The sequence below is a fragment of the Narcine bancroftii genome, chromosome 1 (assembly GCF_036971445.1).
Source record: "Narcine bancroftii isolate sNarBan1 chromosome 1, sNarBan1.hap1, whole genome shotgun sequence".
NCBI lineage: Eukaryota > Metazoa > Chordata > Chondrichthyes > Torpediniformes > Narcinidae > Narcine > Narcine bancroftii.
In genome coordinates this window covers 411081826-411104284 of record NC_091469.1, presented here as the reverse complement: position 1 = coordinate 411104284, position 22459 = coordinate 411081826, and the positions used below count along the sequence as shown (strand labels likewise).

The 22459-nt window shown below is 42.5% G+C and overlaps 1 long non-coding RNA gene across 1 annotated transcript in view; it reads left to right on the top strand.

The window, feature by feature from the left end:
• Positions 1-17276, top strand: part of LOC138753278 (uncharacterized) — a 71099-nt gene extending 53823 nt beyond the window's left edge. Inside the window, exons 2-4 of the long non-coding RNA XR_011351071.1 lie at positions 14675-14756; positions 15445-15548; positions 16789-17276. This is a non-coding gene — a long non-coding RNA (uncharacterized lncRNA). The remainder of the gene's footprint in view (positions 1-14674; positions 14757-15444; positions 15549-16788) is intronic.
• Positions 17277-22459: the final 5183 nt, after the last annotated feature.

The window sequence follows — 22459 nt, the reverse complement described above, 5'->3', positions numbered from 1 at the left end:
TTCTGGTTGGTGACTTCAACTGCATCATAGATGCAGCTGGTCAATCTGGTAGAGCCAACAGCACACTAGACAGCTCCTTCAGACTTCTGATGGAGATGGTAAGCCTTGCTATTTACCTCGGAGTCCTCCAAGATCATCTTATGATTCAGAGTCCGCACTGTGGAGCAAGATGAGACTTGCTTACGTTTCTTCTTCCCAAAGGTTCACTGAGGGAACTCTGTGATCCAAAGCCTTAAGAAAGAGGATGACTCAGTCATATCCTCACAGACGGGATTCAGAGGATAGGCAGATCCTTTTATGACAGCATGCATGACATGAAGACTACAGACAGAATGGCCTCCCAAAACTTTCTGTCCTCTACACAGAGGTCTTAGGTGACAGAACGAGGAATGTCTTGATCAACCAATTACTTTAGGGTAGCTGAAGGACTTCATCCATTCTACTGACTCCCGGAAGCAATGGCCTACCGGTTGAGTTGTCTATAGCTCTGTGGGACCTTCTGGAAGTATACAATGCGATGCTTCTGGCAGGAAGCATATCGGACTTCACGAAGAAGGACATGATATCAGGAATTGGAGACTCATTTTTTTCCTAAATGTGGACTACAAAATCTTGTCCAAGTCCATGGCCAATTGAGTCAAGTCTGTTCTGGGATAGGTGATACATGCAGACCAGACCTGGATGGTTCTGGGCAGGAAGATCTCTAACAGCTTCGTGCTGCTCAGGGACACCATCGGCTACATGCAGAATGGGGGTGGGGGTGGGGCGGATGATCAACACAGACATCTGTAGTTCAGTCCAAATAAATGGTGGGAAACAGATAGCTTCACCATCAAGTCTAGAGTTAAGCAAGGTTGCCTTATTTGTGTACTGCATAGAGCCCTTTGCCATATCCATCAGGAAGGACAAGGGCATAAGAGTAATGCTGCCAGGCAGTGGAGGAACTCAGGTCAGGCCTCCCTGTATATGGATGATGTCGCCATTTTCCGATCAGATACACGATCGGTCTGGAGACTGATTTGAATCTGCATCAGGGGTCAGGGTAAATCAAAGGAAGAGTGAGGCAATGCTCTTTGGGAACTGGCCCAACAAGTCCACCATCCCCTTCACAGTCAGATCTGACTATCTGAAGGTGCTGGAGATCTGGTTTGGAGAAGTTTAGCCGCCCAACAAGAATTGGTTGGAGCAGATTGCAAAGGTCCAGCAAAAATTGGGACAGTGAGCGCAGCACTGCTTCTCAATTACAAGAAAGAACTTGGTCATCAGGTGTGAGGTGCTCTTGGTGCTGCTGTACATAGTGCAGGTGTGGCTAATCCCCCGCACCTCCACCCTAGCAATTATCAGACCAGTGTTCTGATTAATTTGGGATTCCAAAATGGATAGGGTCCAAAGGAGTGCCATGTACAAATCCCAGAAAATGGGAGCAAGGGCATACCCAATGTGGGACTCATCCTGATGACCATCTTCATGTGTGGTTGCATCAAGTGGTGCATGGAACCAAATTGCGAGGGCACCAAGTGCCACTATGTGCTGAGGTTCTTCCTGTCCCGGGTGTTGCTAAGGATAGGCCTGGCCCCATTGCCTCACAATGTCCCAGTAAGCTGGACTTTCCCGCACTATCTATCCTTCATGGAAAAGTTTTTCCAGGACAACATCTTCGACCACAAGGCCAACAGGCAGAGGTCAACATGGAACGTGCTACAGAAACTGGGAGAGGAGGACTCGATGGATCCTGTGGAATGGTCCCCCTGAGCAGACTGTCCAGGTTATCTGGTGAAATTCCTCTTTGCCAGGACTCTCAAACAAGCACCAGGATTTGGCCTTGCTGGCAGTGAGAGAAGCCCTCCCAGTGAGATCCGTCTTGTACAACTGGAACATCACCCTTGAGGCAGCTGTAGTGGAATGGAGATAGTCGCCCACCTCTTTGCCAAATGTAGATTCGCAGAGAGTGTGTGGAGAGGGATGCAGGGGTCTTTGTCACGGTTCATCTCCAGAAGCAGCCTGACAGGAGACTCTCTGATTTATGGACTGTTCCTGGGAACACACTCTGAGACTGACATCCAGAACTGCTGGAAGAACATCAACTCAGTGAAGGTCACTCTTTGGTCAGCCCAAAACATGTTGGTCTTTCAGCACATGGAGATGTCAGTCTGGGAATGCTGCTGACTGGTGCATCCCAGGCTGCAGGAGTACATGCTGAAGGACACACTGAGCCAACGCGAGGACACTGTGGGGAAGGAGCACAGTTCAATGTAGGTCAGGGACATGGTGTATGACGGAGAGGGTGAACCATGTCCCATAGCTATGGGGTGGGGGGGGGGGGGGTTCCGAGGGGTGGAGCAATTCCAACTGTGCTGAGCCCCAATCAGCTGGGTGTGCTTGTTTGACCCAAAGCCCAACGGGTTATGCAGGAGCTGGTCCAGCATAACATGAGCTGTCTATAGTGATTCATGCTGTGCCATTCCGGGATGCGCCAGTGTTTCCTATATGGGCTGCTCCTGTGCAATTTTCACTTCTTCGCCCTCATCAATGATCTGGACATGCTCAGAAAAATGAGGGGGGTCCCCAGGTGAGGTCTCTGTATGCAGGAGTCCTCATCCTTTACATCACAGACCTGAGTGGAGAGTCTTGCACCAAGCAATACCGTGTAACCATTTCCTGAGTCAATTCACCAACACCACGGCCGCCTGTCACTTCTGCGGCTGGGAGAAGACGGTGTACTACATCTTTGTGGAGTGTGTGAGGTTGCAGGCCCTCTTTGCATCCTGAAGGGGCTGCTCCACAAATTCTGGTTGCACTTCAGCCCCATGATCCTGATCTATGGTCATCTGGTGCAAAGGTGGCATCAGGCGTTTGGTTGATCTCCTTGGGGGTTTGCTGTTGGGTTGACAAAACTGGCTATTCATGGGTTGATGTGGCGGGCGATTGAAGGTGTAGGGCAAGCCAACTGCCTGCCATTCTTTTGGGGTTACACCCAGGGCTGTGGGGACGGTGGCCAAGTTCTGGGAATGGAGTGCTCCCCAAGGGATCATGTGTATGGTTGATGATGAAAATTGTGTTTTAATTTGATGTGAAGTACTGTGTAACAGACAGGCCATCGTGATTACTGCTTCTCATGGGTTTTTTCCACATGTTGTTTTTTACTTGTAGCCATGTGTGTGTTTTGGGTCTTGTAATGTTGCAGTTTTGAATAAAGTTTGTATGTTAGTTCAAAAAAAGGAGCACAGTCTAAATTCCTCCCATTACCGGGCACTGAGGGACTGACACTGAGGGGAAACCCCGCAACCAATGGGGGTGGAGGGAAGAGAAACAACAAGATGCCATGGTAGGGACACAGGGATGGTAACAGAGTATTAAGAAGAAGAATGTAAAATCTAAAATGTACATTGACGAGATGATTGGTGCTATGTAACATTTTTTTCCTATTTGTAAATAATTTACCCAATATGATTGAAACAATGAATGTTAAAATCTTGAACATGTTTTCTTTTCTCCTGTAATGTATATCATTTATTGTGAATAAAGTATATTTTTTGATTTTTTTTTCCTGCCCTCAATCTCCCCCACCTTAATATGGACCTACATCAGCGGCAGCAGAATCAGAATTCATTGACATGAACAAGTCCTGAAATTCGGTGTTTTGTGGCAGCGTCATAGAGCAAACATACATATTATAACCATCTTACGACATTACAATAAAAAAGTAAAAATTATATTTATTTTAAAAAAGAGTCTAATGGAGAATGCAAAAACAGAAATATAAAGCCCTACAAAAAAAATCACTAAGTGCATCCATAGCAAGCTTAATCAGTTGAAATTAAACATTTTTGCACACTAGTTTAGTTTTCCAGCCTTTCTTTTGTTCAGAAGTATGAAAAATATTTTAGTGCAGCATTCTGTACAAAAATAACAAATTTCCATTAAACTAGCATTTAACAAACATTTTGTTCTGTGTTTCAATGTGCAAAAAGATTTTGTTTTGCAGATTGTCCTCATTTTACTTACTCTCCAGCAGAAGAACGCAATATAAATGCAAGTCATCTTTTGCAGTTTATTGGCAGATTATCAAACAGACCTGTTCACCAAAGTGAGAAAAGGCGACCTTTTGAAAATCTGAGTTACTCTTAATTTTCAAAACCAATTTAGACTTTAAGAAAAATGGATTTATATGAATACAAATGGTGTTGCATAATTAGCTTCTGCCAAATTAATAGTCATTATTCGTGATTGAACATCAGGCTAAGGAGCCTGGCAATGTCTGTGAATTTGTTCAACATTAACTGTCGATCACAGTTATCTACAGTTAATGATTGACATAATGCTCACATGCTGCCACGCTCTTTGGCCTGGCCATCAATCTGAACAGAACTGAAGTAGTCCATCAGTCTGTGCCAAATACCAACACCATAGAACCAAAAATCACTGTTGACGACATCCAGCTGACAAATGTAAACACCTTCAAATACTTGGGGACCATTATCTCAAGTGATGGGTCTATGGACAAAGAAATTGACTCCAGGATCAGGAAGGCCAGCCAGGCTCTGGAGAGGCTGAGTACAACATCCGCATCTCTAAAAAGCTGTAAGTCAACATATCTGCGGTCATACCTTCTTTCCTATATGGATGTGAGACCTGGACTCTGTACCAATGTCACATCAAACAACTGGAGAAATTCCACATGAGCGCTCTCCATCCCATCCTTGGCATCCATTGGCAAGTCAGTGTCTCCAACCTGGAGGTCTTGGGTCATGCGAAGTTCACCAGCATTGAGTCGTTGATCATCAGAGCCCAGATGCAGTGGGTGTGACACATCATCAGAATGGATGACCACCAAATGCCTCAACAGCTGCTCTATGGTGAATTGGAGACCGGAAGGAGATCTCAGGGTCGTCCATGCAAGCACTATAAAGACACTGTAAAGGAAACCTTACGCTACTGTGATGTCCAGCCAAGAGAACTAGAAGCTGTGGCTGCTAACAGAACCACTGGTGAGGCCAGTGCTATGAATCCTACACCAGTTTTGAAGACAGGCGCTGCTAAAAACTGATGGAAAACTGTGAACGGCGTCACACCGACGGACTCCCAGTGCCCTCATTGTGTTAGCCTCTGCACTTCCAAAGTGGGACTACAGTCACCTTCATGTCCACAGATGAAGTGCACAACAATATGTCTTATTCGAATTGAAGGACTACCAATATTAATGGATTGAATATCTGGGTTCCATGATGTTTGCGATTGTTACTTGTTTTCAAGTACGAATACTTGTATGCTTCAGTGCTTGTGCTGCTCTGTTATCCTTTTGGTGTCAGAAGACAACCATCATTCATAAACATCCTGTTGATTTAGACCCAACCAATTTAGAATTAGATGAAACACTTTGCTCTTAAGGCCCTTAAAAGTTGTTTTTAACTGTAAATTTTCACCTTCAGTTTCAATATACTGTAGAAATGCACTAACAGTATATTTTTCTGAAAACTGCATCATCTTCTCGTTTATTGCAAAGTTTCTCAGTTATAGAAATAGCCCAGAAAAGTAAGAACATGGACATTTATGGGTTTTTGCTAAGGTCATTTTCTTTATTGAAAGTAAAAACAGAAAATGCTGGAAAGAGTCAGCTGTCAAGCATCAGGGTAGAAAGAGAAACATAATTAGTACTTCAGGTCAAAAGATGAGCTCATAGTCTGTAGGGCAATTTAGCAAATTGAAATGGACTTGGTGAGAGGAGGCAGACAGTGATAGGACAGTGATGGGATATTTGCTTTGATTATTTATGACATAGAATATAAGAGATATTATAATACCATTTTAAAAAACATTAGTTAGGTCAAAGCTGAAGAACTGTGTACACTAATAACTGTATAATTCGCTTGCATTGAAGAGAGTGCAGAGGAGATTCGTCACAATATTGCCTGAGATAAAGCATTGGAGCCATGAGGAAAGAATGGATCATCTGGATTTATTTTCCTTTAAAACAATGAGGAATTTAGCTGAGGCACACAAAATTGAGGGGCATGGATGGATATGATGGAGAGGAAAAATCTTTCTCCCTGAGCAAAAGTCTCGATAACACAGTGTGTTGGATGCTGGGACACACTGACTGAGGGGATAGTTGAAAGCAGGTACTCCAAGAAGCATTAATTGCCCATGAAACATTATGATTTCGAAGACTATGGGCTGAGTAATGGAAAATGGAATTACAACAGATGGTGCTGAAGAGTCTATTTCTATGCTCATTAACTATTCAATTCCATGGTTCTCTCTACCAAAAACAAAATGCCCTGGTGCCACTTTGTCTTAAGTCTCTGGAATGGATTTTAAACCAACATAATTTCAACTAGAGACAAGACCAAAAGACATATGAGTTTAGTAGGTTAATTAGTCACGTGGGTGAATTTGGGCAGGATGGGCTCGTGGGCAAGAAGAGCCTCTTGCTGTGCTGTATCTCTAAATTTAAAATAAACTATAAAGGGTTATCACCAGCAGAGAACACTTCTGACGCCCAAGTAAATTCATTCAGAAAATGCTTTAAAAAAGCATTGTAAATTAAAGTAAGAAGTTATACTGGTTAAAATGCAGAAATGGACTGAGAATTACATTTAATCTCTGTATTTCAGAAGTTAATCGGGGAAGTGTCTCACCACCCTTTTTGTCTGGTTTTTTTTTTCGTTTCTTTTTTTTGACAACAGTCTGCAGAATGAAGCAGCAGATGCTTAATCTCCATGTTTGGCCACAGCAGCTGGTGTGAACCTTGGACAAGTTTCATTCAGAAGAAGGTTTAGATTCATTTTGTTGCTAGGTCAACACAGAAATCGGTGGATACATTGTCTGATTTTTAATAGGTTTCCAGTAAATGGTAAATGAACCTTTCAAATGTGCACTCTTATATTGCACACAGAAATTGATGTCCAGCTAAGTGACACTTATAAGAAATAAAAATCCTGTTTATGAAACTTTTCACCATTTTTTTAAAATCTAGAGATACACCACAGTAACAGGCCATTCTGGCCCACAAGCCTGTGCCTGCCCAAATACAACCCTGTGACAAATGAACCTACTAATACCATAGGTCTTTGAGTACTTGGAGGAAGTCTACGCAAACACCGGGAGAATGTACAAACTCCTTACTGACTGCGCCAGAATTGAACCTGGATCACTGTTGCTGTAATAGCAGCTCTTTTAAGCTGCAGCACCTGGGTCCCCCTCCTGGGACCCAGGTGAAATTACTGAGGCAAACGTGCTTCCAGCACCTTTTAAACTGCAGGGGGATCAACCTATTAAATCACCCACCTGGTGATTTAAGGGGGATCCCGTCACGGCGATGACACAATGACACGTCACACAAACTATCATTGGTCAGTCGCCCCGTTACCCCCCCCTGCCAGCTCAGTCAGCCCCCCCCCACCGGCTGTCAGTCTCCCTCCCACTGTCAATCACGCTCCCCCCACCCCCGCGGCAGCCGACCCCTCTGCCCCCGCCGATACTAGCACCCCCCTGCCCCGTTGATCGTGGCATCACCTGCCTGTGGCAGCGACCTCCCCCCATGTCAGCAACCTCATTCCCCCCAAATTGTGGCTCCCCTCCCCATGGCAGCACCTCCTATCTCCCCCTGATCATGGCAGACACTTCAGCAGGGGTTTCCCTGGGTTGGCCATTTTTGTTTTCAAGCCGCCAGTGGACATGACCTAGGTAAGTTTAACTGGGTTCCCTGACTACCTCCAAGGTAGGGCAGGGACCCGGTTGGTTTTGGAGCCCGCTGACTGGGTCGCTGCCTTGTGAGTGGGGCACTAACCGGGCAAATTTCCAAGTTAATCCCATTTTACAAGGCATCCTGAAAGTGTATAGTGTATACTAACCACCCACACTAACTGTGCCATCTACAAATTAAAGTAGCTAACTAAATATTAAAGACTACTCGATTCCACCATCATCAAAATTTGGTTTTAAATGTTAGTTATCATTTTTTTCTATACCTTCCAGTTTCTTACCTTAATCACTCCATGGAAGAAAATAGTACATATGAAAATGAAGATTTTATCATTCAGTTATATTGCATGGTACAATCTTTTATGATCTGCTAATACGAAGATGTTGGTCCTCATCGTATGGAGTGACACAGTTGGGGTAAGCAATTAGTGAAATGTCTTTACAGCGCCAGCCATCAGGACCAGGGTTCAAATCCCGCATTGTCTATAAGGAGTTTGAACTTGCTCCCCAGATCTGCGTTGTTTCTGGGGGTTCCGGTTTTCCTCCCACCATTCAAAACAAAACGGGGATGTAAATTGGGTGGCACGGTGTGGTGAATGTCTGCCAAGCTGCCTGTCTCCCCACGAGTGAGTCTTGCTGAACTAACATTGGCTGTGCATTATCTCTACTGTTAAGGACACTCCCCTTGGGTATAACTGTATGTGCACCTATTGTCTTTCATTAATGTACCATGAGTTTCTGCTAATAAAAGCCATGATTATTGTTTGACCACATCATCTTTGTCTACTTCATCAACTGGCACTTCAATTTTATTAGCAGAAATGGATGCAGCGCTCAAGCCAGAGAGGCTGATAATCGACCAGTCTGCCCCAAGGGCCAGAGAATTTTTCAACCGCTGGATTGCTTGTTTCGATTACTACATGGCTCGAAACAATGTGGTCGATGAGGCGATACAGTGGGGCCACCTGAACTCTCTGCTGGGTGAGGTCCCTTTCACTGTAACACAAGGAGCTACCACTCTGGCTATAGCCCGGGAACGTCTGACTGCTTACTATGCAGGGCCACGGAATGTGGTGCTTGCTCGACACCAGTTGCTGACTAGACGCCAGAAACCCGGGGAAAGTGATGCTGCCTATGCACTGGCTCTCGACTCACTGGCAAATGAATGTGATGTCAGGGCAGTCAATGTGCAACAACACCGCAATGCCTTGAAGCTGGATGCTTTAGTCATTGGGATTGACTCTAGTTACATACGACAGAGGCTGCTGGAGACGGAGCCCTTAACCTACGTCCGGGCAGTCACTCTAGCCAAAACACTAAGAAGTGTCATGTGGTCCAGTGAAATGCTAGAAACCAAAAAGGAAACACCCAGGAGTGCTGGAACCCCAAAGGAAAGAAAAAGGCAAACTCCTGAAAAATGCTACTTCTGTGATAAGAGCTGGCACCCTAGACAGAAGTGCCTGGCTCGATTTGCTACCTGTAGCTATTGTGGGAAACTCGGCTGATAAGAAGAAGAGAAGCACCAAGAAAATGCGTCCTGGAGCTGCAGGAATGGATGACAACTGTGAAAAGGGGGAATCTTCAGATGAGCAGGCTGAATCGACTTCAAGTGACGGGGAGGTGAGATCCCCTGTGATAGATCAATTGACTCCAAAGCTTGGGGAATGTTACGGACTGGAACGGTCGACTATGAAGGGGGAGGTGAATGGTGAGACTCTTGATTGTCTAATAGACTCAGGGAATGCTGACAGCTACATCCACGAGAGAGTCAACGAAGCCTTAAATTTGCAGAGATATCCAGTGAACCAAAAGATATCGATGGCTTGTAGTGAACTTACAAAAACTGTATGGGACAAGTGTAAAGTTACTTTAAATTTGCAGGGACATTGCCTGGCTGAGGTGTGGCTCTTTATTATGACGGAGCTGTGCGCCCTTGTGGTACTGGGGTTAGATATTCAATCTCAGATGAACAGTGTGATGTTAAATTTCGACTACCCACACTTACCATTCCATGCGCTAGTTACTGCAGTCTGTCCACATAAAGATCAAAGCTCCCTCCCTTTTCAGTGATTTATCCCCCGAGTGTCAGCCGATTGCCAACAAGATCCGTTTTTACAGCAAAGAGGATCATGAGTTTATCAAAGCCGATACCCAGAGATTGCTTAAAGAGGGAGTAATTGAACCCAGTAAGAGTCCATGGTGAGCCCAGGTGGTAGTTGTGAAAAATCTCACTAAGAAATGACTGGTTATTGACTACAGCTAGACAATCAACCATTACACTAACCAGGATGCCTGCCACGCATCAATGAAATGATTAATCAGATAGCGCCATACAAAGTGTACTCCACTATTTACCTCAAAGCAGCTTACCACCAAATCCCCATTAAAAATAAGGAACGACCCTATACAGCCTTTGAGGCTGATGGGGGGCTTATACCAGTTTAAAATGGTACCTTTGGGAGTCACTAATGGTGTGTCCGTGTTTCAGAGGGAAATGGATAAGATTGTTAGGACATATGAGTTACAGGGTACGTTTCCCTATCTGGATAATGTCACTATCTGTGGGAAAACACAGGCTGAGCACGACAACAACTTAAAGAAATTTTTAGTAACAGCTAAAGAACTCAACCTTGCATTTAACGAGGGCAAATGTGTGTTCAACGCGACAGAGCTACCCGTTCTGGGCTACATTGTCCACAAGGACGAAATCTGCCCCGACCTTAAGAAGTTACCAACCCCAAACTCAGCAAAAACCCTTAAAAAGTGTATGGGATTCTTTTCCTACTACTACAAATGGGTTCAGGACCACACCACGAAGGCACGCCCTCTGTTTGACACAAAATCTTTCCCTCTCTCTCCAATGGCCTTGAAGGCTTTCGAGAGAATTAAAGCTGATATTGCCAAAGCTGCACTCTCGTCCATTGTCGAGGATGTCCCATTCCAAGTGGAAACTGATGCCTCAGATTGTGCCTTGGCAGGAACCCTTAATCAAAAGGGCAGGCCTGTGGCATTCTTCTCCTGCTCGTTACGTGGACCTGAACTTAAACATCCTGCCATTGAAAAAGAAGCCCAGGCTATTATTGAAGCTGTTCGCTACTGGAGACACTTTCTAGATGGCAGAAAATTTACTCTTGTCACTGATCAGACATCTGTAGCCTACATGTTCAGTACTAAACACAAAAGTAAAATCAAGAACGATAAGATGGCACGCTGGCAAATAGAACTCTCAACTTATAATTATGAGATCAACTACAGACCAGGCCGCTGCTGGTGCTCAACTGGAGGGGCTAAAAGAGATCCATAGCAGACTGTGCCACCCGGGAGTCACAAGATTCTTCCACTACATAAGGGCTAACAACCTTCCTTACACTCTGGAAGAAGTCAGGAAACTGACTAAAAGCTGTCCTGTTTGTGCAGAATGCAAACCACAATACTTCAAAGCTCCAGAGGCCACTACCATCAAGGCAACACGACCTTTTGAGAGGATTAGCTTAGATTTTAAAGGGCCATTACCTTCCAACAACAAAAATGTATATTTCCTTACTGTAATTGACGAATATTCCAGGTTTCCCTTTGCGATACCCTGCCCTGATGTTTCATCCGCGTCTGTCATTAAGTCACTTGACAGAATTTTCAGCATTTTTGGTTTTCCCAATTACATTCATACCGATAGGGGCTCAGCATTCATGAGCGCTGAACTGCGGCAAGCCCTGCTACGGAAGGGGATTGCCACCAGCCGTACCATGAGCTACAACCTGCAGGACAATGGGCAGGTTGAAAGGGCTAATGCTACAATCTGGAAGACTGTTAGTATTGCTTTAAAAACAGATGGTTACCCTGTTACCCGGTGGCAGGAGTGCTGCCTAAGGCACTACATTCTATTCGGTCATTATAGTATACTGCAACAAATCAAACACCTCATGAACGTATGTTTGCCTTTCCTAGGAAATCAGGAACTGTGATGGACTGGCCAGCCTGTTTATCTGAGCCCGGAACCGTGCTGCTGAAGAGCCATGCTCGGGCGCGTAAAACAGACTCCCTAGTCCAACCAGTTCAGCTACTGCAGGGGTGTCAAACCCAAATTCACGGAGGGCCAAAATTAAAAACTTGGACTAAGTCGAGGGCCGAACTAAATATTTATTGAAAATTTTCAACAACATCTGCATGTTTTCTCTTCTTTCAACATATGTAATGTTAAACTTTAGGATATAACTTTAGGAGGATAATGTTACAGGTCAGGAGTAGGTAGCTCAAGTTCACCCTTTGCTTGACCTGAGGGAAACATAATTGGTCCCTGTGGAGATGTAGTTAGCATTCACAGGCTGTGTCCATTTTGGCCTGCATCAGGACTCAGCATTTCCTGCTCACTCCTCAGGCTCTAGGCCTTTATTCACCCTCAACCCACCATCCTTGTACCTAACCAGTCCTTTACCCAACCTCTACTCACCCCTCACTCCACTCGCTCTGCCTCTACCCACCCCATTCTATACACGCCCCTCTACTGCCTCTCCCCTCAACCTGTTCCTCCCTCTACCCGTCTCTCACCCTCTAATCACCCCTCCCCTACTCACCCTGCCCCTCCCCTTTTACCTCTTCCCTATCCACCCCTCCTTCTACCCATCCCTCCCTCTAACTGCCCCTCGCACCGCCATAACTTCCCCTGCCCATTACTCCTCACCTACACCCTCTGCCCACCCCTGCTTACCCACCCACTCAGGCCCAGCGCGCTGCCGATCAGCCTTTGCGGACAGCCACCATCTCTCTCTTCACGTGCAGGGCCGAACCAGCCATCCCTGGGGTCCGTGCGGGTGCAAATGCTGAAGGCCGTGGCGACCGGGAGAAGTGTGCTCGCACTGTGGAAGGGCAGTCGGGTGCTAGTCGTGTGGGGCTCACGCTGCCCGGGTGCCGTGCGCAGCCTGCCATGCCCGTCGCGCCGACAGGCATTCACAGGCGCTCGCCCATCCGCCGCACCGCTCGACAGGTGGGAGAAGTGACTGGTGTGCGGGGATCCTTCCAACTGGCTTGCCGGCTGATGACATCGACAGACTTCTCGTGTTACAATTTCTCGTGTTACAATGGGGAAGGATGTGCAATGAAGGGGGAGGATGGTGGGGGTGAGATTACCAAAAAACAACATCGGCTCTCGCTGCAGGGCGGGCCACCTCTAATACATTTTTGAAATGATCTTGCGGGCCAAATATAATTATATCGCGGGCCAAATTTGGCCCGTGGGCCAGAGTTTGACATGTGTGAGCTACTGCATACTAACCCCAACTATGTTAATGTTAAATTCCCAGACGGGAGTACTGACACTGTACCCCTAAGAGATCTGGCCTCGCCTGGTTTGCCCCTTCCTCGCACCCCTACTCAGATTGAGCCAGAGAGGTTGGACTCACCGCCCCCCCAGCCTGTGACCCCTAGTAAGCTTTCAGATGGCCATGCTGAGGCTCCACTGCCTCACACTGGTGATTCTGGAGTGGGTCCAGAAGCCAGTCCTTCCCACACTACAGACTCAGTGTAGAGCGCATCAAAAGAACCCAAGATTTGTTGATCCAAACCAAGGCTTTTATTAACTAAAAGACTGGAGCGTATCACATGTAGGTCGACCAGTTCAGAATGACCTGGTCAGGCTAGGCGCAATCCTTTATGACCTGCCAGTGGGTGTGGCTACACTCTCAGCCAATCACAGTCATCCTACACTACAATCTGCACATATACACATTGGTGATAGAATCTATACTATCACATCCAGGAACTGTACCAGTTCCCAAAGTTGCTAATGAGCCATCTGTTTTGAGACGAAACACCAGAATTTGTAAACAACCTGATAGGCTGACATATTCATAAAATATCTCATTATATTTTGATTGCTTGCTAGATACTGGTGTATTTTGGGTATCTCAAGGCCAAACATGGTATCCATGTTTATTGCTTCAGTCTTTCCTTCTTTTGCCGGGGGTGAAGCTGCCAGTCTCCCCTCTGGCGAGCCTTGCTGTGCTAACATTGGCTGTGCATTATCTTTACTGTTAAAGACACTCCCCTTGGATATAACTGTGTATGCAAAATAATGTCTTTCATTATTGTACCATGAGTTTCTGCTAATAAAAGCCATGATTATTGTTTGACTATATCGTCTTTGTCTACTTTATCAACTGGCACTTCACATGGATATGTGGGTCGATATGGCCTGTTACCAGGCTATATGCCTAAATTTAAATTTAATTACATTTAAAAAATATTGTGTGTCCCCAGGCATGCACTGTGGATGAAGTCACTGGGAAAGCCCTTGTACTACCTAAATCCCCCTGGTTGATACAATTGGTGTGTGTACAATGAAAAATTTCTTTCCTCAAGAGAAGCCATCCAGACAGGCAAACGTTTAGATAGGTAACCTTGGGTCTTTTATCAATAACATTGACTAAGTTGTTCCAAAATATTCATATATACTATAATATATTTTTATTAATGTCTGTGATATCTGTGCTGTATGAGTAATTTCTTGTGTGTCCGTGTGTGTGCGTGCATGCATGCCCTGTGGTCCTGAGAACTGCTATTTTGTCCAGTTGTCCATTACAGTCAGAACATAATAAATGAACTTGAACAGTGGTAGAGCTGGATCCATTGATCACTTGTCAGACGTGTTTAAAGCCCTTTGTTTGGGAGATCCTAGATATGCTTTGCAGAGCCCTGAAAAATATCAGAAGGCTACAGATATCTTCCAGTAGCAGGTATGAGCTGCTGAGAGTACCTAGATGATATTGCTATTCCCTTGTCGTTCAGTTTAAGGCATCCAAAGCATTAACAGCTCTGAAGGCATTTTGAAATCCCCTAATGTGCAAAATGTAATCTCTCAGGAAATGTTTGGTGACCAAACACTTATCATATAGTACAAAGGAAGAGGGCTGAGAATTCTGAGAATTAACTGATGTATTTATTCAAATTTCAGTAACTATCTTATATTCATTCACAGGTTTTAGGAATTCCCAGGATCTAATGTTAAAGTTAACTCTGCTGACATCTGCCTCCGTAAATGAATTGCATATGTTAATAAGGTAACATACCTTTATTGAAGGAAATATGCTTTTAGGCAACTGAACTTTGATTATATTGGAACAACACATTTGCATTTTTGCTTGATTTAATTCTTTCAAGTGTATCCTAACCCATGCGCTCTTCTACTTTACCACTTGCTCCCAAGCGATCTGTGCCTAGAAGTTTAATCCATCTAGTAGTTTTACATTTTTAGCTGAATCCATAGCAACAGTCGGGAGACTGCAGCATTACCTTAAGTTTGAAGGATGGAGCAATTTTGGCCCCTCCACTCCTTCCACTGGATGTGAATGTTTACATGAATTGATCTGACCTGAGACCCAATTAGTCGGTGGTCAATAGCAAATCATCACAGCATTTAAGGAAAGGTGATGCTTTATATTTTCTAAATTATTTAATACCTCAGATAATGAAGTTCCTCTGCAAAACTAAGCAGCAACATTTCCTGAGTTAACCCAGGTTATGGCTTCTAGATCCATTTACAAGGAACAAACATGCTTTCTCTGCAGATCGTTTGTACCATTATCATCGGCAAATTTTATTATCTGATAATCTGTACTTTAAATGAAAAGATAAGCTAAAGTTTATTTTCATCTTTTCTTGTAAAAAAGAGCTTATATCTATTTAATATTTTAACAACTTAGAGCACAGTGATGTAGTTTCTGAAGAGCATTCTCTGTTTTAAAGTAGAAAAACCAGCAGACATTTTATACTCAGGAAGAATAGCCAGATATGTGCTGTAGAAATATTGGTAGTTGAGAAAGATGCTGCAAATCCTATAGCTCTGTTTGAAGGTATGCATGAAATATTTCAAGTTTCCTTAATATTGCTGCTTTGTTATAGATTAATGTGTTGATGTTTGTGGCCACACATTCCTTAAGGGATGCATATCTTTCAGCGTAACGCCAAACCACCTGATTTGGTTCATGCACAACACTGGAAAAGTGGCCTGCTCCATGCAACCAACAAACATGATCAATACTAAATAATACTCAATAATCAGAATATCCACTTAAGCAAGTTTTGAAACATGTTGGAAAAAGTTCCAATTTCAGACTTGCAGCCTTACCTGGGTTTCTTATTCCTAACCATTTTCTCAATTACCATCATTCATAACGTCATGCTTTGATGGTTTATTGGTCTGGTCCTTTGGCCGTGATACTTATCCATTTCAAATGTTTGAGTGATACCTTAACAAATTTATGAGCAATCCATAGGAAATGGGAGGAGAATAAATTGCAAGGAGGGGAACATATTTACAGGGTGATGCTGACTGATTTTTAATTCAGCTTTTATGAAAAGAATTAACAAGCTAATGAAAAGGTTGACAAGCAAAAAAGAATTATAGATAATAAAAAACAAAATAAATTCAAAACGTTGGAGATCAGGCAGCATTTGTAGAGAGTGAAACAGAGATCTGTTTTATGTACATGAACTTTTAGAAATTTCTGTACTAGCTTTCACAATTATTTCAAAGTGTTTTACATCTAAATAATCAATTTTCAAATATTACTGCCTGATTATTTCAGTGACAAAATGTTTTAGGTAAATAGTATTGATTTTGATTTTTGTGAAAACTTCCCTACCTTTCTTCAAGACCATCACATTGGATCTTTTACATTCAACAGAGAATCTAGGTTTGTCACCTGATCCAAAGGACATCACCTCCAGCAGTCCTTCAGTACTGCACCGTAATATCAGTCCATATTTGTAGCTCAAGCTTTTTGATTGTTATTTGTACATCAGTTTTCTGACTCAGAAACAAGAGTTCTACCTCTAGCTGATACAATACTATGAAGGCAATAGCCTATTTACAAACATAATGGCAAGTGTAGGCTATTTAGGTGATCGAACCTATTCGGTCATTTAATGAGATCATCGGTGAATTGGGATGCTGTTCTTTTCCTCGAAATTAAAAACTGGAACTAATTTTTAATTCAATGTGTCTATTATTTATTTAATTGCATTTACAATATCACTTATTTTTCTAATGGACTTTCATTGATCCAGATCATTTCCTTTTCCTTCATCCAGGTCCAATGTGCAAACTCTGGCACCCTCAGAATAAATAAGCTTGTTGTGTCAGATGTTGGAAATGCCTTCCAAAAATACTTTATATCTTACCTTTCAAAACTTCCTATTTTTTTGTATCAGCTGTAATTTTTAAGATTGTGGAACCCATGTACTTGTTAAAATCAGTTCCATTTTTGTATAGTATTCAATCAATTCTTCCCTTGCTCTGCTTAATCTCACAGAATTATAAACTGTACCAAAGTGATGCTGTATAGTATTTTGAACAAAATTTTAGGCCACTCTTTTAGTCGTGAAACCATCCGAAGAACGGTCTTCTGAAGATTCCTCTATTTTTAATGGTTGTTCTCTTTGTCAATTATCAAGCAGTTACAGCTTCATCCATTGACAATGCTGGAAACCACAGTTCCAAAATCTTTTCATAGAGACTTATGGATTATTAGCTCTATCCCTAACATCTGTGCTCTAAAACAAGCCAAGCTTCAATAAATATTACATTGTATAACTTCCTGAAGATATGCCATTCTCTTTCTTTAATTAACACAGCTGTTTACTAGGTCATAACTTGGAAGGGATTTCACATTTTATGCATGACAGAACAGCCAGAGGCATTTCACCAACTCTTTTCTCTTCATTAATGCACAGATATGGCACAAGTTTTTGACAAAAAGTTGCATCCAAACTCTCTGCTGATCATTATAGTTATAATATTTAATGCTATACTTTACGTAAAGCAACATTATTTTTCAGGAATAAGAGATTAAGGTTTGCACCTCATCAATCTCCTTGCACCCTCCCTAATTAGCAATGCAAAGTATTATTTTCAATCTCGTGAGAATCTTTGCATTTATTAGGAGTGATATTCATCTTGAATGGCAGTACAAACAGGAATATTAACAATCAGGCAATGCTTTACACCCAATCAGGGTTTCATCGCCATGTGAAATGTGAAGGGAGACCATTTGTGCAATTACTATTTTCACCTTATTCAATATTTTTGGTGAAAAACATAAACATTGCATTTTTACCTCATTTGCAATAATTTTGACTTTACCTGTATATGCAGCGTTCTGAGTCAAACAACAAAGAAACTTGTTGTGATTATTAATATCACCAATATGCTGAATTCAGAGAATAATTTTCCAATGCCAATTTGTCTTACTAACATTATTAAATGCCAGAGTACATTAAATCATAGCTACACAGTGCAGAAAGAAACCATTTAATCCATTATGGCCTCTGTTGGCTTCTTGAAAGAGCTGTAGTAGTTTCACATTTCCATATATTTTATATATAGCCCAATCCCTTGTACCAATTATACTCTTGTTTACTAAAAGTTACAGATTACACAAGTTTGTATTATTAATAATATGAAAATAAATAATGTCAGATAAATCCAAATATAACTTGTTTGGCTTTTTCAGGTAGTATCTGTAAACTTTCTATGCAAATTATAAATCAACTTGGTAGCACCCATGATAATTTATAGCAATCCATTTAAAAATCAGCCAAGAAACCCATAGACAAATTCTACATAAATGCTTGGCACATTAGAAGCTTAAAAAGAACATTGAGAGGAATGAATGTTTATCTGGAAATCACACCCAGTTTTTCTTCCATGATCAGATCTTCTGGTTTGCCTGGGATCCAGGTTTCTCCTACTCTAAAAAAGACTGGAACTCATCTTAGGCTGGTTTATCCTTGGGCTTCCTCCAATGTTTGTTAAATTGTCTTTAAATCAATATATATCTTATTCTTAGCTAAGTAATTTAAAAATGTATATATTCCAGCTTCTGTCATTCTGAAATTGTCCAGTCTGTAAGCTCTGTAGTTCCTAGAACCAGGTGTCAAAGTCTCAAAAAAAAGGGGGGGGGAGTTAGCTACTCAGGAGAGGGATGGACAAATCTTTAGAATCTTTGGAACTTTTTGCCAAGAGCATTGTGCATCCTCGGGATACTCAAGACAAAGATTAATATATTTTCAGATGTTAGGGAAATCAAGGAAAATGGGATTAGTACAGGAAATTGATAGTGAGGTAAAAGGTCAATTATGATCTTATTGAGATGTGGAGCTGGCATGATGGGCTGATTGGCCTTCTCTTTTATAAATGTTATGTTCTTTTCAGCATCCTCAGGAGGTCTGGGGCTTTCTGACTCAAATTACTGATGCAATAGAGAATATTCTTGAAAGAGAAGGTGAAGGCTAACTTTAAGAAACTGAACCTACACTTCTTTGGCTCTGCTGTGAAGACTGCCACTGAATGTAGTATAACCAGCACAGGACACAGGTGCTCAAGGCCACTTTCGATGAGAAGGTCATGGTGCCCCCTTCCATAGAGGAAGAACACCGTACACCAAACACAATGCCTTACGTCTCATGTGTGTTGCAGCAAAAGCAATCCCACCAAGGGATGTGGAACTGAGGTAGAAGCCAGACAATTTCAAATCAACCAAAGCCAAGGTATGGACTCCGAAGAATGCACAAAGGGAAAATATAAGAGGAAATTAATAGTTTGCAGGAAAACATTCCTGTCTCCTAAGTTTCAATAATCCAGCCAACAAAGAGTCACATGACAGTAGATCCCTGTTGTTGGAACTATCTGATTTTTTTTCATTTTAAATGGATACATTATCAGATTTGATTTTTGTAGTCTGGTATATCAGCATGCCCATGTCATAAATATGTAATAATATATCTCCTTTGTGCTCCTATGAATACAATGTTATCTGATTTGCTACGCTTGTTTAAGGTTTACTCCCAATTATTGAGTTGATCTTCTGATACCATGCATCCGGAATCGGAAGATCAAAGGATCAATCCAGTATAATTTCACCAGCCATCACATTGAAAATAGTCCCACACTGCAATTTCACAGAATATAATGACACTGCTTCATTTCTCTGATCTCTCTCTGTGTCAACATACTGTTGTTAAATATTTCCAGAAAGGCCTAAAGTGCAGGCAAACAGAGACAGCTTCAGGTGGAGTTGACAAACTGGATATTAAAAGACAAATGCCAATTTTAACTCAATGCAGGACCTGTCTAACTAACTTTAGGACATCACTTCGAGGATTCTCTAGCTTCAGCCAGGTGACATTGCATTCTTCCAGTCATTCTCCAGAACAATAGTCACTGATCCCTGGCAGGTACTACGTCCAAAAGGATTTCTGTTGACACATTTAAGAAAAAGCAACAAGGTACATGAAAGAGATAAGCATAGCCAGGATTGCTGACAGTCTCCACTACAGTAGGCTGAAAGGAGGCTCACTCAATTGCCCTGCTTTGTGCTGTTATTTCTATGTATTTCTCTAATTACCCCATTATAACTAAGGATATCTGTACTGTAGTATACATAAATATTTGAAGTCATTTGAGAATTATCCACAATGGCAAGCATTCAGAGGAGTCAACAAATGAGCTGCCTTGTCAACACATTGGTTTAAGTCCTTCCTCAGTTCTATTCCCAACAGCCCATCTTTCTATGGTTTCAGGAATAACATAAGATACAGATGACAGAAACAAGATAGCTGCATCAAATGAATTAGCTAGAAAAAAAATCACGAGCTAGTTGAGTGGTATCACAATAACAACCTTGCACTCAACATTAGCAAAACCAAGGAACTGATGGTGGTCTACAGAAGGAAATCAGGAGAACACGAACCAGTCCTCAACAAGGGGTCAGCAGTGGAGAGGGTCAAGAATTTCAAATTCCTGGGTGTCAACGTATCTGAAGACCTGTCCTGGAGCCTCCATGGAAAATCAATCATGAAGAAGACTCACCAGCAGTTATACTTTGTGAAGGGTTTGAGGAGATTCGGTATCTCACCAAAGGCACACAAAAATTTCTACAGGTACCATGGAGAGCATTCTGGCTCATTGCATCACTGTCTGGTATAGAGGTGCCAATGCTCAGGACAGGAATAAAACTCCAGAAGGTTGTTAACTCGGCCTGCAACATCACGGGCGTCAGACTTCATTTCATTGAGGATATCTACAAGAGGCAGTTTCTTCAGGGAGCAGCCTCTTTCCTCACAGACCCCCACCACCCTGGCCATGCACTGTCCGCTCTGCTACCATTGGGAAAAAGATACAGGAGGATGAAGACAAGTACTCAGCAGCACAAGGACAGCTTCTTCCCCGCTGCCCTTAGATTCATGAATAATCAATAAACCAAGATGCTGCCTTTCTTTGTTTTTTTCTTTTTCTTGCACTTTTTAAAAATAAATTTATATAAATGTTTGCACTGTGATACTGCTGCAAAAAACTGAATTTGATAACATGTTCATGACAATAAATTCTGATTCTGATTCTGATCACAAAGAGGAAATGAAGCAAGTCTAAAATGTAGGCTGAAGATTTAAAGATTGAACATGTGAAAAACAGCTAAAATTACTTAATTATCAGTGCTTGTTTTGAATCCACAGATTAAAACATACAAACTCCACACAGACAGAATCTGGAAATAGTATAAAACTGGGTCATTGGACCTGTGAGATCACCACAGTGCCTACAGCATCTTTGTCCCACTATTTCACCGTTGCAAACAGACGAGGCAGGCCATGTTATCTGATAGCAAGGACTCAGAAGGTGCTTGTAATCACATACAAAATGAATTGAAATCATTCCCAAGTTCTTTTCAAGACAGTAGATAAAGCCATTCAGGAAAACTTGAGTGTTCAAAATGGTTTTCCAAAGACTCAATAAACACAATCGAAAATAGAAATAAAGGGAGCATCTTTACTCTAAAGAAAGTTCCCATAGTTTGGTTTAATTATCATTGAACTTGCAAGGATTTTGTACAGTGTTGAATGCCTGACAGCCAGAGAATTTTATGGAACTTGTGTCTGTCCTTGGCATGTTACAGTATTATTTCAGGCTCTGATCAAAACTAGCCAATATCTCTCCATTGAAAAAGAATTAATGGAGTCATTGGAATGAGGAGGAACAAGAGGTGGTTGCCAAGTGCACAATGTGCTTCAGGCATGAAACATTTCTGATAAACAATGATGGTAAATACTTTCATGTGATGCCTTAAAGTATGGTATTGGAGCAGTCATCAACCACATTACAGGTACATGATCCTTTATCCAGACATCTAAAATCTGGAAAGCTCCAAAATCCAGCAAGTGGGGACCGGCGGTTGGGGGATCTGGCCAAGGGACCAGCAGTTGGGGGGAGGCAGCCGAGGGACCGTGGTCGGGGGAGATGGCTGAGGGACCGCAGTTGGGTGAGGTGCCGGGTGGCTGAGGGACCAATGGTCGGAGGAGACTGCCGGGCAGCCAAGGGACCGCAGTTGGGAGAGGCGGCCGGGCGACTGGAAGGGGGTGGGGGTGGATACGGCACAATTAGGGTTGGCTTTCTGAAATCCAGAAAAATCTGCAATTTGGAACACACTGTCCTCCAAGGGTTCCGGATAAATGATCGTGTACCTGTAGTGACTATGGTCTCATGTGATTAATGGTGTTCTCTTCTCACATGATGACAAAGAATGAAATGAATGATGTTCAAATTGGAAAAAAGGCATTGGCAATTGTTTTTGGAGTTACTTGATCCAACAGGTAGTCACTCCGTGACTATAAATCTTGTTTTACCACAAAAAGAACTATTAATAAACGATGCTCATTTTTCATCACACCAGGATTACCAGAAGAACCTGTGATAATGGGTCAAAAT